The sequence below is a fragment of the Triturus cristatus genome, chromosome 8, assembly GCF_964204655.1.
Source record: "Triturus cristatus chromosome 8, aTriCri1.1, whole genome shotgun sequence".
Classification (NCBI taxonomy): Eukaryota; Metazoa; Chordata; class Amphibia; order Caudata; family Salamandridae; genus Triturus; species Triturus cristatus.
The window spans coordinates 1428710458-1428733277 of NC_140591.1; the positions used below are offsets into that span (position 1 = coordinate 1428710458).

Genomic DNA, 22820 nt, shown 5'->3' on the forward strand with positions numbered 1-22820 from the left:
AAATGTTTGCTGCAAAATCCCAAAACCTTGCTGCCATTATTTTTAAAAAACAAGCACAGTCTCCTGTGCCTGTTTACACTTTGGTGCCTGGGTGGGACCGGGAGCTTTTGAATATATATAAAATGGGAAGGGTGGCACGCACAGCCTCCCTTCCCATGGCCAATCTTGGCCCCGGGTACCACCACCTCCCCGGGCAGGCTGGTAGCAATTTTTATTGGAGGGTGCAATGCGGCTCTCCTCTGAAGGCTCTTAAGCGCCCTGGGACCATCACCTTCCTGGGGCTTTATCCTCCAAGAGGGATACAATGACACTCCCGAGCTAGTCAGAGGCCCCGTCCCCTTTCTCCAATTCTCTGCAACCTCTTGTATTGACAGGAGGTATGGGTGAGTGAGTGGGTGTGTAAGTGGCTTTATAGGTGAATATGTGGGTGTGTGAGTTACTGTATGGGTGAGTGTGTGGCTGAGTGAGTGGCTGCATCGGTGTGTGGGTGGTTGTATGAATACCTGGGTGAGTGAGTGGTTGAGTGAGTGTTTATATGAGTTAGTGAGTGGGTATGTGAGTGGCTCTTGGATGTGTAAGTGGTTGTGTGAGTACTTGTATAGGTCTGTGAATGGATATGTGAGTAATTGCTGAATTTCACTAGTGTGCATGAGTGACATGCAAGCCTAAGTATAAAGAAACTGTCACCTTTGTTTTTTTCAGTGAACATGTAAACATTTTAAAAACGCTCACAGTCACTGTGTGATGCCATCAGTGATGTCATTTGAGATGTCATCAGTAATGTCACTGGCCATGTCATGAGTGATTTAATATGTGAGGTCATAAGCAGTGCATTGCGAGGGCGTGAGTTATATTTGGTTCAGCTAACTATAACTGCTGAATTTCACTGGTTTTGTATCAGTTAAACCTGAGCCTATCTATAACGTCACTGTAACCTTTGTTTTTTTCAGTGAATTTTTAAGGTTTTTTAATTGTATTTTCTATCTAAAATGGCTCTATGATTTGTATTTTTATAACCTTGTATTTTCTTCAGTAGATAATTAAGCGTATTTTGTTTCTTTACATGTATTATATTCGCGACAATGTCATGATACCAGCGGTGAAGTCACAAAAAGTGCATGTTTTTGAGGAACATATATATAGTCAGAATTTACCTAATAGCAGACACTAGTTGTTTAGTAATCTAGAGTTATATTTGAGTTTGTGTGATAGTTTTGTGAAAAAACCTCTTCAATGTGGTGTTTTATAATGCAACCTACTTTTATTCACCTGCATATTCCCTTGATCCAATCAAATTTCGTGCTTTTTCGAACAACCAGTACACGTGCATTTTCACTGTCTTTAATAGTACCAACTGTAATATTCAACTGCAAACCTGTCCTGTGTGCTACTCCTCTTTCATACAAAATGCTTAGAGTGTGGATTGTAGGCCACAGTAATGTCTAATGGGCTAAAGAGGCTACAAAAAACAAAGGCATTGACAGAGACTTGGGTTTGCTAAATGTGGCACATTGGCTGGGGACAAGCTGGAAATCCTAATGAAGGATACCCTTGCAGAACTGATGTGGCGTTTCCCTTATCATTATCTTGGTGTACTCTAATATATGCCAAAGACAGAAATGGAAGTGGTCAAATCAGTTCTGTCCACAGATTGACAAAGCCAGGAAACATGGTAACTAAAACAGTTTATGCTTTCATCAAAGACCATAACATGGGCTCTATCTACATCAACAATCTGCGTTCTGACATGCATGGAAAATATATAGAGGTGATGGAGTTCACTTTACAGACAAAGAAAACAGGGTGCTTCTAGGCAACCTGAAACTTTGCATACAGTCTTATATGTAGCTGTCTCATACGTACTCTCAACAGATAGGTTCTTGTCAGAGCCACCCAAGAACACAAAATGTTGTTCATTTTCTTCTTAAATGATTTATTGGGGGGAATTTTTGGCATCACAATGATGTTGGTAGCCGCTATCGTCGCGAATTCGTCACAAAATGACAAAACAAATGCAAATCATTCAATAGCAACCACCACATTCAAAATGTATAACTTCAAAATTGACGGTATAATACATGTACAACTCACTTAAAATATCTATAACACAGTGCATAACTTTTTCAGTGTAATCTATAACGTCATGCATCACTGTGTCAACACTATTTGCCAGCGGGTGTAAATTATTTTTCTAATCTGTTTTTCCTGTCTACTGTAAGTGGTTATCAATCTTATTTCATCTGGTGTATCAGTTGTTTTGGTTGAGGCACTATAAATTGGCATGGTGTTGCTTGAATTACCCCGAAAACACTCTTCCCTAGTGAGGCTGTTGGCTTTGATCATTGCTGTTTGTGAATTTGAGCTTTCATATCCTTGTGCTAAAAACCGCTGAAAGGCTTCCCTTTGACATAAATCTAGGTCTCCTTTGGGGGATGCTCTGGATAAAATGATTAGGGTGGGAGCTACTCGCGTGCAGGATGGAATTACCAGCAGTAACCTTCCTATGAAGTTTGGTATGCACTGTGCCATCCCTGATGTAAAGTTGGACATCCAAGAACTGCACACTAACCACACTTATGAGTGCAGTAAAGTTTAGGTTAAGCTCATTGATATTGATGGCCTTAACAAACATTTCTGCAGATTCAACAGCACCTCTCCATATTACACAGACTTCATCAATGAACCTCCACCAGTGGAGTACATGGCATCATACCTATTTTTATGGTGAGTTTTGAGAACATGCTCCTCCCACCAGCCAACGTGTAAACACGCATAGCTGGGGGAGAAGCATTCCCCCATTGCTGCTCCTCAGAGTTGATGATATACTTCCTTATTAAATAGGAAAAAGTTATTCATTAGACAGATTTCAATCATTGTTAAAATCATATGGTTCTGCTCATACAAATGAATACTTAATTGATCCAAAAAGTGTCTGACTGCCTCAATGCCATCATTATGATGGATGCTTGTGTATAACGAGGTGATGTCCATAACAATGAACAAACAGTCTACATCCCATTTGATTGCTTGCAACTTTTCAAGAAAGTGCCCAGTGTCTTTGATAAATGAAGGCAACTGTGTAACATGGTCTTGTAAAAAGAAATCCACATACTTAGACATGGGTTCTAAAAGGTTTCTTTGAGCAGAAATTATGGGTCTGCCAGGGATGGGGGTGGTATTCTTGTGCACTTTAGGAAAGAAATATAAGACAGGAGTTATGGGGTACTCATTTTTTTTAAAAGTTACATTTGTTTTTACTCAGGAGTCCCGTGCGTTTCCATTGGGCTAAATCCTTGAAAATCCTGTCTTTCACTTGTCTGGGATCTTGAAAGGAGGCTTTGTATAAATTATTCAGTCCTAACTAAATTGGTCATGTTTTGCTCTTCTCTTCCATAGTGATTGCCAATCCTGCCTAGGACACTCTTGCATTGCTATTCTCCTTTTCTATAGAATGTGTGATTTGTGTCTAGGCCAGTTCTGATTCATCTTTCCCTTATACAGAGTTTATCATCTTTCCTAAGTCAGTCCTGCTTGTTTCTTCTCTCCTTGCATATATAGTTTACCAGTCATGTCCAGATCAGTATATCACTCTGCTCTTCTACCTCAGAATGTATATTTCTTGCCACTTGTCCAGCCCTTCTGCACTCTTCTCCCCTTGTGTTCTCACAGTTTACCAGTAATGCTCAGGCCAGTTTGATGGTATATGCTTATTATATTATGCGTGCAAGTATGCTGCACCATTGAAACATCACTGTAATCTATTGGAACTTAGATAATGTTTTTTGTTTAGTCTCTGGCACTTCCACTAAAGACTTGAAACCCATGTGCCTAGAAATGATTCAGTTCACTGCACTGCACTTTTCAAAAGATATGTTATTACTTTTTTGCATTGGCTTATATTTTCTGTCTTTATTGTATTTTGCTGATGTGAAGTATGCCACAGTGAACGCTGGTGGAAACTAACTGAAATCTTCATAGTATTTTTTTATATGGAGGGCAAATTCAAAAAATGTTTAAGAGTCAAAATGGAATGCCATTTAAACTTTTTGCAATGTTTGTCAAAAAAATATTCTATTCTGATAAAGTGTTTAGATAGTCCGACTTTATAACTTTACCATTTTGCACGACACAAAAATTGTTGAGGGACACATCTTGTATTCCTCCCTACCCAAATCTAGTATACCCAGAAATGGATAAGTGGCTGACTTAATGACCTATACTGTACTTCAGTTTTGGACATGGCTGGTGATGTGCACACACATTATCTTGCTGTGCATGGAGATATAAAATTAGAGGGAACATTGGCAGTGAGTACACAAGCATATATACGCATTGAGAATCGTAATATTCTATATGAAGTGTTAAGGGCAAATGGACATGCAGAGTGAAGAGCCAGGGCACGTGTACATACGGTGTGAGAGATTAGGAAGTAGGAGTAAAGGACGATGAGTAAGCAATGGGATGAATAAGGATGCGACAGAGGTGAGTGTTGAGTAGTGATGGATGAGAAAGAAGATTTTTGGGTGACGGTGGAGGAGTGATGGATATGGGGTAAGAGATGAGATGTGAGTGTTGAGAAGAGAGGGGTGAAGGATGGTGAATGGGGAATGATGGCCAATGAGAGAAGGCTAAGGAGAGGGAGATGAGGAGCGAGAGATGGGAGATGAGAGTTGAGGAGTAAGGAATGGGAACCGAGAACTGATTAATGATGATGTCCTAAAAAGAAGCTTTACAAAGTGGTTGTAAATGCAGTGCCTTTCAACCAATGTATTTGAAACATTGCGGCGTGAAATGCACCAGATGGCCTAATTTGTATTAAAGTTTTTATTGAGGTGTTGAAATTTCCCTATATTACCATCATAAAGCAGGCCTTTAAGCCTTTTAGGAGTGCCCTGAATTTGGCCCTGTTAAGTCCTCACATTGGAATCACCTTTGCCAGCGATACAGGTAACTTTTTGTGGCAGGGTGAACAAGTAGAACAGTGAGGAAGTCCCTGAGAAATGAGTGTTTGTGGAGGAAAGCAGTAATTCCAGGTTTAATTCCTCCAGTAAATCCACATTTCTACTCCAGAATTGTACTCATTGGATTCAGCTGCTTTCAGCAGTAGGGGTTCTCACATGAAATGTATCAGGCCTGCAGCTTTACAACTTGAAATTACAAGGCTTATGTTTAATTCACAGGCCGATGAAATACTCCAGTGGACTGTAGCTGCAAGAAGCAGCAGGAAACTCTGGGTGAAATCCCAGGGAAAACTTAAAAGGAGAATTGGATCCAGAAGTGCCAATTGTCTTGTCAATTCAACATCAGAGCTACCTGTGACCTTGTAATTGGTCCCCTGTAGCCATAAGGATGAATAGTACATATTTATTGAAACATGATACCCTTTGATATGGTTATTGTTGGACTTGGCCCTCTCTGCAGGGTTAGCCCCTACAAACATTTTGCCTTCTCCCATCCTGTTTTGCTGATTGTTTTTGTTGGCCTCATGACTCTGGGCACTTTATTACTACAGAGCAGTGCTAAAGTGCGTGTGCTCTCTCCGTAAAACATGGTAATCCTGGCTTTCACCTGATTGGCATATTTAATTGACTTATGAGTCCCAAGTAAAGTGGTATATAATATACCCAGGTCCAGTACTTTATCTGCTAATAGTGGGCCTGCAGCACTTATTGTGCCACCCACTCAAGTACATCCCTAAAACATGGCTCAGGCCTGCCCTTCAGCCTGTGAGCAGTTTTAAACTGCCAGTTTGACTTGGCAAAATAACCCTTTTGCCAAGACTAAAACTCCCTTTTTAATTCATATGCCACCCCTAAGGTACACCCTAAACAACCCATAGACCAGGGTACAGTGCACTTAAAAAGTGGGTAATGCACTATTAAGTTTTACATGTCCTGGTAGTGAAAAGCTCACACATTTGTTTTCACTACTGCAAGGCCTACCTCTTCCATAGGATAACACAGGGTCACCGTATTACATTTAATAAGTGATAGCTTTGTTTGGGAGCAGGTCTACATTTCTTGTTTAGTGCCTTAAGACTTGCAATTTATTGGTAAGGTCAGATTTTATATCACAATTCTGAAAATGTGACTTTTAGACAGGTGTTTTTATTATCCTAACCATTTGGTGCTGGCTGCCTGTTTTCTGGGTCATATGACTAGGTGTATTTGGCCATTTTGTATTTTTCCCAGACAACCAAATGATGTGGGGGCTGGGTGTTGGCAGGATGGGCCATCCTGACACGATGGAAGGGGCAGAGCTGTGCACAACCCCAATTGCACTTAAAAGAAACTGCCTCAGCACACAGCCACTTTGAGACTCCAGGTATTCTGGGACCAGGACAGGGTGGTGACAGGAAATTCCTGACACCTCTGTTGGGGGAGATACTTTTTCACGTCAAAGCTTGCATCAGGTATAAAATTAGGACCCTCAGAACCAATCTTCAGCTCACTTCAGGACCTGTAGAGAACTCTCAAAGGACTGTTGTGATGCCTGGAACCTGCCCTGTGCCCTCAGAAGACTGCCCTGCAACTTGAGACTTGCTTTCCTGTTTGAGCCCAGAACTACCAGAGTGACTCCTAGGGCTAGTTGGCTGGCCTCCTGTTCAGAGATTTCAGGGACAGAAAAGGCTCCAACCATCTTGAAGCTGCAATTCGACACAGCCATAGTGAGTCCTGATCCTCCAAATGGTGCCCATACAGTCCTGGACTTGTGGTGGTAAAGATGCCAAGATAGCCCAAATCCAAAAGTTGGGACTTAAAACTTTTCTGCCAAAAAGTGCTTTGAGAACCCAGAAGAGGTTACCTTATCCTGGTTGGCCTGACTTCACGGAGCTCCTGCTAAATTCTTCTCAGCAGCAGCAAATTCCGTTCAGTGACTTTTTGTTAGAAGAGTATCCGACCGCCTGAAGCTCTCGTTGGCTACAGCCTGCAACTTTGTCCCGCAAGAACTTTTTGACTACCAAAAATAAGAATAAGTCCAAAATTAAAATTCTTCACCGCGACCTCGTCCAGAGACTCCCCAATGCCGATGCTTCCTCCTCTGGGACTGCCGGCTGCCATGCCCCGCTGAATGAACTTTACCTTCTCAGACAATCTTTCTCTAGAATTTCTCCTAAGTCTGAAGGTACGTGAAGACCAGGCCCAATTCACTTTGTGTAGCCGAACAGCTGTCCCTTGCTGTCCGCCATAACTTTCAAGTTTGTCTTGGTCTCGTGTGACTAGATGTCCACGGTTGGCATTTTGATGTTTTGGTGCTATTTTTCACTTAAAATTTAAAAAAATGATATCTACTGTTGTTCTGACTGTTTTTTGGTGTCAGATAATGTATTACATTTTACTCTATTGTTCTAAATTTGTATGGGAATTGTTATGTTGTGTTTTCGATTTATTGATATTTGTGTGCTGCATAAATACTTTACACATTGCCTCTAAATTCAGCCTGACTGCTTTTGTGCCAAGCTACCAAAACGTTGAGCACAGGTTCATTTATTAACTTTTTGTGGTTCACCTGACAGGGATTGTACCAGTTGCTTGAGTAGGGTTTCAACCCCTCAACCCACAAATCAATTTCTCACACTTATTAATAGCAGTGAGGTGAGCAACAGACTTCTTGAAAGAAATATGAATGTCAGTAAAAATGAAAGGCTATGAGTTGCACTGAGCTGAATAGAATAATTCTTGAAGTGAATGATAATATGTGTAAAAGGAATGGATAAAATATGGGTGCAAAAGTAAACACAAATTATAGTAAAGGTAACTGGCTCATTTAACAGTGTTTATTTTGCAATGCTAACATATTTATTTCTGGACGTTTGAAAGATTCACATTTCATTTGGTTTAATATGCTGCTGCAGCAATCTCCTTTAATGTACCTATACATACATTGCGTTACTGGCTTCACGTAGAATCAATAGAGCAGGAACTGGGGGTTAAGTACCATTGCCAAAAAATGCAGCACACTGGAATTACATTATTTTTCCTATGATGTTTTATCGATTGATGAGAATACATTTTTCTGAACATTTCAAATCTGAAAGATGGCACTAAGCTTGAGGCAAAATAAGTTGTATTTATTTATTTGTATGTTGTGTTATATCAAGCCATTGTGTATCTCGTAGTCTGCCATTGTATGACTTCATAACACTATCTCAGATCTGAACATCTAGCAAAATTGTTCCAAACAATCAAGAGTTATATGAGGGGTAAAACATAGTATATGAGCTTGTTTCTTTCTTTTTAACACTGATTAATCAACAACCAGCTTATATCATGTTAAAACTGAAATCACATGAGTGTAATGATTTCTAAGGAGAAATCACATACATGTATGCAATGCTTTCCGATCCGTTTACGCGATTTTGCACAACTCTTTATGTGATACACCCAGGATTTAAATAATTTGCTCTATTCAAGTTATCTAAGCAGCAAAATGCATTGTGCCCATCATTTGCACCATTGCAAACTTTAAGTGTTATGATCCGAAACAATTTGGCACCAGTTAAAAAAATTAAGCCTACTTGGTTTGCAATATTTGGGTATGACCTTACCCAAAACGTGTTCATATACTTTTCAAAATCTGTAAGATTGAACTAAGTGTGAGTCAAAAGAGGTGCATTTAGTTCGCAAAAATCTTTATGTGATACAGTCTTAGGTGAAATAATTTTACCCGATTCTATACTGCTCATGGCACACAATAGTGCAAAATGCCAGTGTCCCATCTTTTGCGGGCTTTCAAATGTATATGCTGCCTAATGTGGTAAACACAATTTCTACGGTGCAGCTGGCTTCTTGCTTTTCCCCCACTTCCAGGTGAAGTGGACACAGTGAAAAAGCTGCCAGCTCAGTTTCTCTACTACTGCTATTCTGTTGGCTTATCAAATATTGTATCACACTTGTTAGACCTGGTACCAGTGGCGTGAGTCTCCCTTCCATTTTCTCTGATTGCCTCCTCTGTTTTTGATATGTTTTGCTGGTTTAGATGCTTTGGGCACTGTGCCACTGCTATTCAGTGCACAGTGCAAGTGCTCCCTATGTTAAATTGATGTATTGATTAGTGACTCCATGATTGGGTTATTTGATTTACTTGTCAGACCCTAGTACAGTGCACCATGTGTGACCAGGGCTTGTAAATCAAATGCTGCTGGTGGGCTTGCAGCATTGATTGTGCCACGCACAGAAGCAGCTTGTATAGTGTGTCTCAGGTCTGCCATTGCAGAGCCGATGTGCAGTCTGGTACTGCCATGCTGACTGACCAAGTGCAACCACTTGCCAGTCCCTAAACCCTCCCTTATCTTCATATCAGACACCCCTATGGTAGGCCCAAGGGCAGGGTGCATTGTAAGTATATGTCTGATGTCTCTGCCCTGCACTCTGAAAGGAAAGAAGGAGTCAGGTAAACAAAGTGCTCCAGGACTGACCAGAACTGGTTTGGACTCGGCAAAGGCCTCTCTGTCTTCAGAGAACAAAGAGAAAAGTAGAATAAATATGGGGACCCAAACCCCAAGACTTTAGATCACTTCTGGAACAACAAGAAGAAACCTCTGCCAAGGAGAAGAACCAAAGGAAGCTGTAGGAGTTGGACTGCCCCCCTGCCAGTGTGCTGTGTTGTTGGGTTGGTCTGCAGTGGTGTCTTCATTGCCAAGGAGAGGAGAAGGAACTTTTACAGAACTTTCATCATCTCGCAGAGTATTTCTCCAAGGGCTTGAACTTGTGCTTGCCTCTTGCTGAAGTCTCAGGGACAACAGACTTCACCACCAGCTCCCCTCTGAATTTCCTTGCTGAGAATTCTGTCTGCAGAAGCCTGTGTGTCGCTGGGAGCTGGAAGCTCGACGCAACGAGAAGAAGAGTGTCGCCGCCGCAGCTGTAGTCATTGCATCGCCGGAGTAGCGTGCCACCGCCGCATCTCCCAGAAGCGTGCCTTCGTCGCAGCTGTCTGCTGTCGCATCACCGGAGAAGCGTGTCGCAACCGTGAGGGTTGCCGTCGCATCCTCGGAGAAGCATGTCACAGGGCCTGTCGCGGCTCCAAAGTACAGAGTCGCCGCAAGGCTGCCAGGGCGTGTCGCATCGTCTCAACGTTGTCGCATCCAGGGTGCCATCTTATCGCATTGCACCGGATTGTCACATCGCATCGAGGCGCTATCTTGCCGCATCGCAACCGGGCTGTAGCACGAGAATCTACGCAACACCTCCTCTCCGGTAAGGATCAAGACGCATCCCCTAATCTGCGCAAGCATTGAGGCACAACGCATCGTCTCCCCCGAAGCAAGGAACCAACGCATCTCCAACGTTGCGAGCCTTTTGTTTATTTTGCGTTACGCATCCAGGTACTTTTGTGAGAACTGTGTCGCATTTACCATCAACTTGAACTAAGCTAATTCTACCATCTTTAAGTCAATTTTGAGTACAGTATTGTGGATTTTTGTCATTTGTGGTCTTGTGTTAAGTCTATTTAAAGCATACTTCTTTTTATAAAACCTGTGTGGCGTCCATCTGTAGTGTTTTCACTGTATTACTGTATGTGTTCACAAATGCTCAACACACTGCCTCTGAGATAAGCCTGTCTGCTGGTGCCAAGCTACCAAGAAGGTGAGCTGGGGTTATCCAGTAGTGTAATCCCCTTTCCCTGACTTAGAAGCAAGGGTCCCTATTTGGTCAAAGGTACCTACCTCTGCCAACTAGAGACCACCAGTTCTAACAACACTAAACTGCATTTTTTACACAGGGATAATATTTAAAAAGAAATTATTTTAAAAATGATTCTTTTAGAAAAATATATAAAAGGATCAGCCACAAAAGCAATGTTTAGAACTGTAGCATATTTTGGAGCCTAATATAAACAACGGTAACAAACGTTTAAATAAAAGGGGCAAAGCGTGTTCTTCAAAATTCACAAACGAAATATGTTTTCATTCCAACATACAATCTGCAAAAGAATGCATAGCTGCCTTTAATAGAATTAGTTTCTCCTTTTGCACCCACATTTACACATGGAATTGCTTACACTGGAAATACCTCCTGATCTGTGGCTACCGCAAGACTGAGTCAGTTTCAAATGTGGGCTCTGCAGCCTCTTTGAACTACGCAGTGATTGGCTGCCAGGGTCACATGTTTTTCGGCATACCTTGTATACACAGTTTACCATACCCCTGGCCACTTCATTTAATTTCTTATCCATTTCAGGGAGCTTCTTGTTTTTTCCTTTGAGTTGTTCATATCCATTACTTTAATTTACATTGGTACTCATTTCAAGTAGGATGCTGTTCATCTCTTTTTTTTAAATAAATTGTTTTTATTGAGCAGAAACATAGATGTACATGGTAGTCTATTACACAAAATCAATTTCATGAATGGACACCATGCCTTAAACATATGAAGCGACTATAAAAAAAATTATGATATTCTTAATAGATTCCTTTTCTAAAGTGCGAGTGCAAATTTCCATTTTCTACTTTCAATAGTAAACATTAATCGAGCAGCTTCAAGTAGACTTTAGCAAAGTGTCGTGCATTCAAGTTCCAAAAAGTACTTTTTGTTTCCCCCCCTACTTAAACCTTAAATAAAGTGCATCAACTTGTATTCCACCCGGGATATGAACAATTCCTGTAACACAAGTGCAGGAATACTAAAATAAGTTAATATTTCAACAACAAAAAGTTTTCCCTGACGCAGCAATAAAAGACCATCAGATACAATTTTATAAAGTGTAGTGCATTCAAGTCCCCTAAAGTGCACTTTTTTACCTAAAACCATGTGCAATTATACTTAAGATAAGTTGGCATTACATTTTCCCACCTACACTTGCCAATTTTCCACCTGTTCCATATATCTCCATACAGTGGTATATCTTTTTGTAGCCCCGACCCTTTTAGCATAGGCCTCTTTGAATTTTCTTGTTCGAATAATTTTTTTGTGCCCTTCTAGATAGGCTGGTACCTTGGTAGTCCTCCAGATCTGGAGACTCTGAGAGCGTGCCACTAAAGAGGTAATCACAACGAATGTCTCTTCATTCGTCTCAGTGTGAATCATATACTTTCATTTTACTCACGTTCTTATTCCCTTTTCAAGTATTATTCTATTCAACTCGGTGCAATTCATATTCATTAATCTTGCTCACATTCTTATTTGTTTCAATGAGTTTTTTGTGCACTTCACTGTTATTTATTGCCATCTCAAGGTGTGTTATAGTTCACTCATTTTGTAATGTTCATGCTTATGAGTCTTAGAGGCCGATTACAAGTTAACATGGAATTATGATGTTGAACTACAGAGACGATCCCTACTTCCAGGTCCAATTCACATTGCAATTTTTCCCAGAGTGTTTTTGTGTTTTGTTTGCAGAGAGCCCAGGTAAAACTAACCGAGCCTGTAGATCTTATTATTTAGATAGGGCCAGGAACACATAGTCAGCAGTAAATGAGCAGGCCAGTTCCTTTCACATGAGGACCCTGGCTGCTTAAAGAAGCCAAAACCTCTGTGTAAAATTCTGGAGGAGAAATGGGGAATTAGCAGGGGAATCAGACCCAGAATAATTGCTTTCCTCCAAATTGCTAATTTCTCAGCAGAATCTCAGAGTTCCACATGTAATCCCCATTCACTCTGCCACCGAACGTTACCAATACCCCCGGTAATAGTAACTCCTGGTTGAAATCTTACCAGGGCCAAATCTGGAGCGCTCATGCTGAGGCTCTGTGGTCTGCTTTATATGGGGAATATGGGATGACCACCACCACTCAATTAAGCTTTTTATACAAATTAGGCAATTGAAGGCATTTCACAGCAAAATTATTTCAGGAATTTGGTTCAAAAGCATTGGATGTCTAACCACTTTGTAAACCTTCTTTTTATTGAATCACAATCACTCAATTCTCAGTTCCGATTCCATACTCCTCAACTCTTATCTCACATCCCTTCTTATTTTTGACTCGTTGACCCTCGTTCTTCATCTATTATTCTTCACCCCTCCCTGCCCAATACTCACCTCTTCTCTCCTCTCACGCCCTTTATCCCTCACTCCTCCCCATCAGCCAACAAATCCCATTCCTCCCTTATCAACCCATATCTCTTATCCTTCACTCCTCATCCATCCGACTCATCTCTTACTCATTATCTCTCCTCATCTCTCATACAGTATGTACATATGTGCTCCATGTTCATTAGCCCCATTAGCTCATAGTGCATATCCAGGAGCCTCAAGATTTTCAAAATCCATATCCTGTGTACTCACTGATCGCCAATATCATTCCACTGCATTTCATTATCCCATGACTCTACACGCTAACCTTTAATAGAACCCAAACACAAAATGCCTCAAGCTCTGTCTCCTGTCCTTAACTTCCTCATGAGGTTTATTTGCAAGCACCACACTAAGGCCATGATTGCAAAAGGAACAGGCACCTGGGGATGTAACACCGCACCTGATTTCTAACTTGGCCCACTAAATCTGGCAACAAGCCTCAGAATTTTGAGTTTTTCAAGATCTCACAGAATAAGAAACACTGAGCCGTATTATCACGGCTGATGTGATTCATATTTTGAATGATGGGTCTGTATCACCAGCCAGAAGTATGGACTTTGTACAGGAACACCATGTCACCAATAAATGACTTAAATAACAGGTGCTATGTCCTTTTTGCTGGCCGGCTTCATTGCCCATGAGTAGGAAAGCTATCTGAGATCATCCCTGGGTCACCTGGGACCGTACTGGATTCATCCATCATTCGGAAAAATCTAGCTTCAAGTAGTATATTTCCCAGCAGGCCTTTTCAAGATTGGCAATCCATTTCAATCTTTAGCTGGAAACTGCCACCCACTCCCCAAAAACAAGACAAATATCAACCATGACATCTGACCATATGAAAAACTTCAAATTATTTTCACCTGAAGAGCTGAAAGGGGAGCCCAGTTCATGGTCCATTTGCTTCAAAACTCCATGGCCCAGGTGAGAGGGGAGATTTGGCAGCAGGTAACCCAGAAAGTCAATGCAATCTTTTCTCACACCTTGACCGTGGAAAATTGCAAAAAGAGATTTTAAGAACTCGAACCTCATTTCCAGAACCTCCTCACAAATGAGCCTGATCAGTATTGATTGCATAGAGGGTGGGCTGAATCAAGAGAAAAAGAGGATGTATGTGAGTGCCAGACTAAATGACACTATGCCTTTACATGTGCTATCACACTCTTGGTAAATATGGCATGTGCTTTAGGGAACACTAACACCATTGCACACTCATCCATTTATGTTTGATTTGTGATGCCAGATTGCTCAGTAGCTGCATCTAGCAGTCCTTTCTCAAAAATGATAACCACACGAGAGACAAATGCAATGTCTCAGTGCAAGCAACACTTAGGCAGCAGCATGTATTTTAAGGGATGGTAAAATATGCCAACAGTGTACTGCTGGGAAGATATCACCCATGTCACAAAGAGGCAGCTAGAAGTGGATGACAATCTATTGAAATGGTGGATGATGCATCTCAAGGTGGTAGCAGAAGAACCATTGCTTAAATGTAAATTATTGGCAGACATCTCTCTTGGCATAATATCATAATCATTGCATGTCCTGAGTTGGGGTGACTGAAACTTGTGAAGTTTCACACTGTGGAATTCTGTGGAGTTCACAATAGTTGGACACCTGTACTCTTATGTGACCACCACTTCTGTGCCCTAAAATACATATACTGCTATTGGGGTTACAAATGCAGTCACTGTTTGCATCACCTCGCCTACTTATATTCCGCAAACTGCAATTGATGTTATCATGGAGGAAGGGGAAGACTGAGGCTACTATAATGTGCCAATGACAGATAAATAGATAGCCATAGAGGCCTGGGATACATTGGTAGTAGCCTGTACAATATGATTACATGATGATCAGGCAGTATCTTTCGAAACAGATGCAAAATTGAGAATTTGTGTGGCACCTGAATTTAAATGTTGACATTAATGTTTGTATGTTATGCGTAAGTGCTGTCAGAATTTTGGGTGTGTGATGGTGTTACTGTAATGGTTTTCAAAGGTTGCCACCCGCTTTGAGCAAGAGAAAGGCTTTGGAGAAATGTTGTCATGCCCTTCTGATGCAGAGCTCTCCTGAACCCTCTTGAACTGCAGAGCTGTCTGAGGCTGTCCAGACCCCAGCCAAAAGTTCCAGAAAGTAATTATCATTATTCACTTGGGTAGTTAGATAGTTGGGGTTATGGTGGCAGTTAATATGAGCCAGGAATGGGTATAGATTGTGTACTTATAACTGTATTTTCTTGATTTGGTTTCCATGTAGGTTGTGGTAGTAGGGCTCTGCATTGAGATGCGATACTTGGTGTTAGCATGGAGGTCGATTGGGGCTGACAGTGGCATAGATACTGTAGTTATTAGTTTTGTTGATTGGCTTGTTGTGGAGTTTTTTTTCTTAATTCCAAGATTATATGATCCCACGTTCACATCTAGGCTATATTGTGTGAAGTCTGTGTTTGTGATTTTCTCATCAAGGAGCCATGCTCTGTGCAGATGTTTTTTTTCTTGTCAGTGTAGCTACGGGTGTTAGGATTGTGTGCACTTGTTTTTAAAAGATTATTTCTGGACACATGTTTGCCATTTGACATGATATACCCCTCTCTAAGAACATGCAACTTTTCAGTGGTATTTCCACTTTCCTGACAGCTTCATCAAAAAATTGCAATGAGGCTTTTAAATCTGGCCCAGTGTTACTTGTAATTGTGCTGAGTGGTATCACCACACAAACCCATGCAATAGTACTGTTCCATCCAGCTTGTAATGAGCTTCATAGTATAGGAGAAAATGAATTCTTGAAAAAGGAATGGAAGCACCAGCAATCGAATACTGCTTGTGAGACATACAATACATGAAGAGTGAAGTGCTGTGCAATGCGTAAGTAGTGCATTGTCTGTGCTAGCAGTCGTTGTAGCATACCATGGCACAATACAGAAAACTACAGCACCGAGCAGTATGAGCAGGTTGAATGTGTGTGGTGATTGTATGTGTGTCTGCAGTTGCACAATATAGGGAGGTAACAGGGCTTGATATTGTGTGTGCTGTGTACATACATTGATTGCAAGTGTGCCTGTGCGCAAAGGCTGACTATGTGTGCCGAATGCATGTGTACATGTAAGGCTAAAATACATGGAGGTACTAGTGCTGAACAGTAGGTTTGCTATGCATGTACATTAAGCAAGTGTGCCTGCAATGATACATTACATGGAGGACCCTGGGTTCCAGACTAGGAAGTCTAGGCCTGCATGGTGAAGACATGAGGAGTAGAGGAATCCCCCCAGACAGATTTGAGTATTGCTGCATTGCTGTGAGCTGTGTGTGTGAAACTGTAGAAGGGTGAGTGAGTTCCCCTGTACACTTCAAAGGGTACTCTTTGATTTAGTGAGAGATCACAAGGAAAGGGCCTGGACATATCTCAGGAAGGCGATAGGACTGATAAGGTAATCATAAAGAGTGGGCTGGAAGCTCGGGATTAACGTTTTGATGCACCTATCACTCCGGCTGACATTCGGGTGTGAATTCTACTCAAACCCAATGCCTTTGTTGTGGGACTATCAGCTTATGAGTTTGTCCTGCTGTGACAGACAGCCTTTCAAGAAGAAGAGACAGCGGAAGAGTTTATGCTTCTTCAAAAGAAGCAGAACTCCAAAATAAAACTTCGAAGACAGGGACCCTAAATCAAATTTGTTATCTAAAAATAGGCTATCTGAAGGGGAGTCATTACAACGACTTGCTGTAGGGGGCATTGAAGTTTGGAATAGTATAATTTACTATTCCAACTCCAGTCTGTGCAACAGCAGGGAAGGTGTTGGATTGCAAATCCAACACCTAAAGCCCCCACAGCAAGTCATTGTAATTACTTGCATTGTAATGGTATGCGTTGTAACAAAGCGGTCGATGTACTGACTGCGTTGTAATGGTACCGCGTTGTACCGAAAACGTTGTATTCGCTGTTTCCTGTGGGTAAGTGGACATAACCCAGGGAAACCAAGCACACCTGCTCTGGAGCCCAGAACTCCAGTGCCTACCTGCTTGCCGGAACCAGTGTGCCCTCTGAGAAAGAAGAGAGCATTGGGGGAGCGAGGTACAGTGGGTAGCCCTTTCGAGGAGACTCCCAGTGCAAGGTTTGAGGAGATGGCTGCTGCACCGAATGGTTCATTGTCTATGTGCAGCATCAGGTCGGTGACCCAAATATGCCAGGAGATTGCTGGTGTGAAGATAGCCATTAGCTATATGCTGTGCAGGGAGAATGAAACCTGCATCGCATTGTTGTGGCAAACCAGCAGTGTGCAGTGAGGACCGGCACCTTGCCGGTATCAAGTGCAAAAACAACAGTTGATGGACAGAATGCAGAACAATGTCATACATTCACTCCAGTACAGAGATCTGGGCCTAAATCAATCATTTTTCTGCTCACCATGCTGTTCCAGTTTGAACCCAGCATATGCATATCAGTCTTGACCCTGTGCCTTGTGGGAACAGTCCAGCCCGAACTGCCAAGCCAGGTCCTCCCTGGACTGGAAACAAGCATCCTAGGACCGCTTTCGGGGTTTCCCCCCTCTTCAGCCAGGATAGCTTGATTCCAGTGGCATGGAGAGCATGGGACCCTCGTCTGGGCATACCCTTCCCACTTGGGGTGACAAATGCAAAAACAACACTTGATGGACAGAATGCAGAACAATGTCATACATTCACCCCAGTACAGAGATCAAGGCCTAAATCCATCGTTTTTTTGCTCACCATGCCGTTCCAGTTTGAACCCAGCCATATGCAAATCAGTCTTGACCCTGTACCTCATGGGAACAGTCCAGCCCGAACTGCCAAGCCAGGTCCTCCCTGGACTGGAAACAAGCATCCTAGGACCTGTTTCGGGGTTTCCCCTCTCTTCAGCCAGGATAGCTTGATTCCAGTGGCATGGAGAGCATGGGACCCTCGTCTGGGCATACCCTTCCCACTTGGGGTGACAAATGCAAAAACAACACTTGATGGACAGAATGCAGAACAATGTCATACATTCACCCCAGTACAGAGATCTGGGCCTAAATCCATCGTTTTTTTGCTCACCATGCTGTTCCAGTTTGAACCCAGCCATATGCAAATCAGTCTTGACCCTGTGCCTCGTGGAAGCATTCCAGCCCGAACTGCTAAGCTGGGCTGGAAACAAGCATCCTAGGACCGGTTTTGGGGTTTCACCCCTCTTAAGCCAGTATACCTTGATTCCAGTGGTGTCAAGTGAGCTGTGAAGTTCAGACTGCTACCCAGAGAAGTGAAATCTGTGACCCCTGGGTCAAATCAAGCATCGAGGTCTGCTCCCAACCTGTCACATGGACTGAGGAGGATGCTGGGGAGTGCTTCTCAACATCCCTGGGATCAGATTGGAAGCACCAGGATTAACCTCGCTTGGGGAACACTGAACTTCTTGTGCCAACGGAATCAAAGGAGCACCTCTGACCACTGCTGGAACCAGGCACACATGCTCAGGGAGAGCCTGCGCCTGCCGGATGCTGCCCCGCATCCCGCATGCAACCCAACTTGACCAAGCAAGATTGTGACATTACTAGTGCCACAGTTAGGTCACTCGCTGAGACTCTGAATGTTTCCTCGTTGCAGGAGCAGGTAAAACTTGTCACAGGCCTACCAGGTCCCAAATGACTCGCTGCTAAAGGGTCTACAGTGATAAAGATACTTTTGGATATTTTATAAAATAGCCAGACACTACTCTTGATTAAGGCCTACTATTAAGCATTCCCTGGGTGCAGCCAGCAGTGAATAGGGAATAACCCTGACCACATTACGAGGAGCAGATGTGGCATGGATTTGCCAGTGGAACATTAGAATCCCAACCTCAAGGGGATTGTGTTATTGCTTGTGAGTGTCCTAATTCTCCTTTGAATGCATTGAGTTAGAGATAAAATACTTCCTATTATTACAAAAATAAGTATTTGACTGGACATTTATTTATTGATATTGCCCTGCGCTCTTTCTGTCGTATTCACTAACCTGCATCTACACTCCTCTGGCACCCTCATGCACTCCAGGGAGCCTTGTACTGCCTAGCCATAGCTACCACTAAGAGTCAAGTGCAGAAGAGGTACTTGGCCCAGTAGCTCAGGTTACATAGTAGGTCGGGCCCCGGGACATCAGGAGCAAAAGATTTAAACCCCCACGGTTGGGCACAGTAACCCCTGTCCCGTGGCTTTTTAAAATGGGTTCTGACCCCTTCCTTCATCAGATCTTGGTGGTTTATGCAGTTGTAGGTCATTAGGTTGCAGGTCTGTACATCAGGAGTCTCTTCACCTGGAGTATCTTTATGTTTCAGCTTTGCAGCTAAGTTTGTAATTCCCACCTTTATGAATTTTAGCTCCCTTAGGAAATTGTGCTCACCCCTTTTACCTAAACAGCTCAACAGAATTTCACACCAAACTTTGCATGAATGTCGAACTTCTCTCTGAAATTGTGCTTTTGTTGGTTGGTGTATATCCATTCAGTAGTTTTTGAGATAAGCATTTAAACAAGTTGCCAAGTGGACTTTGAAGTGTTAACACTTTTGTATATTTGTACCATTTAAAATCTCAAATTATGACTTGTGACTTCTGTCAATCACATTTTCAATTTTTTGACTATTTTGAATGAATGGAGAAGGGCCCTGAATTTTTTTGCCCCACCATCTTGAAAATCTCTAGTCAATTCAGAGTCACATTATTTGCTCTGTGGAAGAAATATGTCCAGCCACCTCAGAGGTGTGCGACCCCAGGGCAGTGGTGAAGGGTACCCAGACATATGGAAAACTTGAGTCACACTACAAGGAAATAATGCAGACACAGTTTACGAGCCAAAAACAATTGTGACCTCACAAGCTGTCATTTTAGGTGCCGAACAACAGCCATTTCTTGAATGAATCGTGACTTTTTTCAGCTGCCAAAAACCGAGTTTGGGAATATCTAATGCATTAATTATTCTAGCCTCGATGACAGGGGGAGAGGGGGAGAGAGGGGGAGAGAGTGATGGTAGTAAAAGGGAGGGGGCGGCGTTTTTCAATTCACGCCTAGGACAACAAAACAAATAGAAACGGCCCTGTAGGTATCCCACGGCATTTCAAACATCCATCTATTTCAATATCTTGGACATTTTGCCCTTAGACACTGCACTATTGTTAAATCACCACTGCAGTATTGCTTAGGCATGTAGAAGAGCAGCTGCTTAACCCATTTGAGTCAAAGAACTCGGCTTATGCCCTGGTATTTTCGCCTTTTGAAGAGCAGCTGCATATTGGATCCCTTACTAAATGTTTTCCTTTGTCATTTCACCAGTCTGTGTAAATGAAAAACATGGCACATTCACAAAGGCAACCTGTGGGCGGAACTTTGAAAACAAACTCTTGGAGTTGTGTGTGGTACACAGAGTGTGCTATTTCGAGATATCAAAGAGCTTCTGACTGAACGCATTGTCCTCACACGGATTAGAACGTGGACCCAAAAAATATCTTAGAGCCTTTAATTAGGTTCTTTCAATTACTGGGACTAAATGAACGAATAATCTCTGCTTTACTAATGATGATCTTTTGCAATTAGTGTCTGCCTCATATTTATTCAAGAAACAGTCGGTGCAACAGCAATTAAAAACACATGAAAGTAAGAGATATCCAAAGTTATTGCAGTTCTACGTGGCTTTAATCTTTATAGGTTACTACAGGTTTTAGGGAAGTGCATATGAGCAATGATCCTTAATCGACTTGATCACTAGATTGCTTTCTTCAAAAGTACCTTAAGGTTTTTTTTAGTGCAATAGTAATAGCTATGACAACTTAAGTGCCTGTCCTAGGGACCTATGAGCACATTGCCTTGGTCTTTAAGACTTACACTGCCTGTCTGCTTGAGAATGTAGTTTTTTAATGATTTATTTAAAACACTGATATTCTGCTTACTCAAGCCAAAATATGGAGGATCGGTTAAGAGAGAATAACTATGGGTTGGGAAAAAAATTCCACTCTGCCGGCAAAGTTGGCTTAGTTTTGACCACTCTGCGTTACGCATGTCAAAATCTGCTGAGTTTTTTCTCGCACAGGATTTGCCAATGGTAAGGTGGTGAGCAAGAATTGGCATCCCCTTCTGTGATTTTTAAGCTCTAGGAGAGCACCCCGTGAGATTTTCCCACTGTGGGCAGTCGTGACCCTTCACGGTGGGAAAGCTTCCACCCAAGTATAAAATCTACTCAAGCAGTACCAAAACCAAATCAAGAAACTGTGCCCTCTGGCATGCCGCATGGTGCCGTTCAAGATGATTTTTCAGTGCAGAACAAGCTCCCGGCACTAAAAATCAGTGTGACATGATGATTTCCGCCCTTTCACTCAACTCACTGAATCTCACTGAGTTTTCAAGTAACTCCGCGAAATTCCATAGAGTGAAACTCTGTGAGTTCTGCCCACCCCTAAGAATAACTTAATTGCCAGGTAAACGTGGAGATACAGTTTGCAACAGGAATCAAAGATGGAAAATCTGTAGGATAAGTAAGTGTGAAATGAGGAGGTGATGCTGGTGGTGCTAGTAATACATAGCACCAGTATCCATGAAAAGGAGGATATTTAGTAAGCCACATGTAAGTCTGGAGCAGGAGAATGCCAGTGGTCAGTGCGTGTAATGGCTGAATGCTCTTGGGTCATGGTTTTGATTGAGCATTAGGGTATTTCCAGTTTCAATTGCACATAACGACATACACAACACAACATAAAATAAAATCATGTTACACTTTACATCTTTAGTTAGTCAACATTAGTGAAAACTCAAGTTGAGTAATTACAAATGGAATCTATTTTCCCTAAATACAGTATCTGGAAATTTCTTTTGAAACAGGACTATACATATTGAGCAGAAACAAACAAGGCATATACTGATTTTTTTATGAACACCAACTGAAATCAATAGACACCATGAGGCATCAATACCTGCTTCGAGGATAGAACAAGAATCTACAAGAATTCTCTGTACAGTAGTTCATTAGGTTTCAAAAACCCATATCCAGTCAAAAAAATACATTTGTAACACATTCATTGCGATGATCATCAACAAACAATCCTGCAATATGTTATATTCACCAAAGATGCCCATTTACTCATTTAGAATCAGGCCTTTAAGGTCGGGTTACAGACATATTTAAATATCTGCCACATTTCTTGTTAGCAAAACACACAATAATATTACAGAGAGGGTCCTTGGATAACCCTCTTCGGCCACTGGATGGTTTATCTGCTACCACTTGTGAATTTAGTTGACAACTTTAACTGCCAGTTTGCTTGTGTGAGTAAAATATAATCTCCCCTTTAGGCAGGCAATTGGATCCCGTTATTTCCATATGTCGGTGCTGGTTCTGAATTATCTTACTATATGCAGCACAACTGCACTTTTTCCACATTGTCATGTATGCTTTGAGGTGTAAAAACTCCAATTTTACTTTGTTAAAATACTCCAAGTTGAACCCTTAACTGTACTGCTTTGCTTTTCAACACTGATAAATTCCTGAACTATATGGACGAATTGTTAATTATTTTTCTTCATCCAATTAAATGCACATCTATCCTATTCACTGCTCAGTTCTTCCTCCCTTTACTTGAATTTGTTATGTTGTTTCTTGGTGTCTTGATCATTTTAAACACATAAATGTACATTGGAGTTTCTTCCAGAAATTAGGTAGTTTCTTCCTTGCTATTGGAGTGTTTTGTAGTGCTATAATTCAATGGCTCTGGATTTGAAAAACAGCAATTACAACTTCAAACATGTTCTATGTGAGCCAGGAGGCAGAGAATGTGCTTTTGAAGCCAGA

The 22820-nt window shown here is 41.9% G+C and overlaps 1 protein-coding gene across 1 annotated transcript in view; it reads left to right on the forward strand.

Annotated features, from left to right (window-relative positions):
• DLG2 (discs large MAGUK scaffold protein 2) overlaps nt 1-22820 on the forward strand; it is a 4361751-nt gene that overhangs the window by 1040889 nt on the left and 3298042 nt on the right. The gene's annotated exons all lie outside the window — the stretch shown is intronic.